This window comes from Suncus etruscus, chromosome X, assembly GCF_024139225.1.
Source record: "Suncus etruscus isolate mSunEtr1 chromosome X, mSunEtr1.pri.cur, whole genome shotgun sequence".
NCBI lineage: Eukaryota > Metazoa > Chordata > Mammalia > Eulipotyphla > Soricidae > Suncus > Suncus etruscus.
In genome coordinates this window covers 119,942,417-119,943,618 of record NC_064868.1, presented here as the reverse complement: position 1 = coordinate 119,943,618, position 1,202 = coordinate 119,942,417, and the positions used below count along the sequence as shown (strand labels likewise).

At 34.4% G+C, this 1,202-nt stretch overlaps 1 pseudogene; it reads left to right on the top strand.

The window, feature by feature from the left end:
• The first annotated feature begins 731 nt into the window (after window positions 1–731).
• LOC126000034 (uncharacterized) lies at window positions 732–948 on the top strand (annotated as a pseudogene).
• The last annotated feature ends 254 nt before the right edge of the window (window positions 949–1,202 follow it).

Below are 1,202 nucleotides of genomic sequence, written 5' to 3'. Positions count from 1 at the left end.
TCTCCAGAAGTGATTCTTTTTTATTTTATTTTATATTTTTAGAGGGAGACTCAGGTTAAATTTAACACATGCAGACCTAATCTGCCTAATGCCAAAATGGGTATAGCCACAAATGCATTTACACAGAGCTTGGATACAGGATACATTGATTCTATGAAAACAATTTTCATCTAATGTACATACTGTTGCTAACAGAGTTGCTAACATGATAGTTGGTACAATCAGTGCTTAATATATTAGTTTGAGTTTCATTTAGACATTTACTAATTGCTTCTATGACTCTGTTCTGTTCCTGCTTATCTACCTGATTGGACGTGATCTTTTGCTTTTTTCCTGTAATCCCATTATGATTTATGATTTTTGCCCAGCGTCTAGAATGAGTCACTCATAGAATGTCCTGTATCTAGTTTCCTGAATTTCCTCACTTCAGTATAAGATATCTAAATGTTTTAATTTGCATTTTCCTTTTTCAAATGCAAATATATTTTCCTATATATATTGCCATATTCAGTAATACTAACACATACATTCATGTTCATGTTGGCCATCAGTATATATCTGTTTTTTTTTTATTTTTTAATGTGACAGTCTTGTTTTGTTGTTGAGTTCAGTGAGTGCTTTCTATATCTTGGATAGTAGCCATTTGTCAGATGTATAGTATGCAAATATTTTCTCTTATTCAGTAGATTATCTTTTTATTTTGTCCAGTTTCTCTTGCAGCACATGAACTTTTTACTTGGTATGCCGTTTTGGCTAAGATCTAGTGTAGTATCTGTTCTAATCAGTTTAATATCTGATACGTCATTTACCCAGAAGTGATTCGTGAGACAGATAAAGGAGTAACCCCTTCATATCACCAAATATGGCACAAAAGTCATAAACATTAAAGAAACATTCTTATTTGGAATCATTGTTGACAGGGTTCTGCCCTGATGCAATAATTTCTCCTGGGTGTCTTGTGGTGTTTTTGGTTTTTGGTTTTTGGTTTTAGGTGTTTGTTGGTTTTCTCTTACAAAAGAAAGAAAATGAAACCAGTTTTCAGAAGTTGTTCCTCATATACTTGCTCTTGCTTTTCAAAATGTAAAACGAGGTCCCATAGGTCAAGGCAGATGGGCAAAACCTGCCATCTCCAGCACTCTGACACTCAGACACTGTGCCTGCGACCTCATTCAGGAATAAACCATCAAAGGAAATGCACGAGA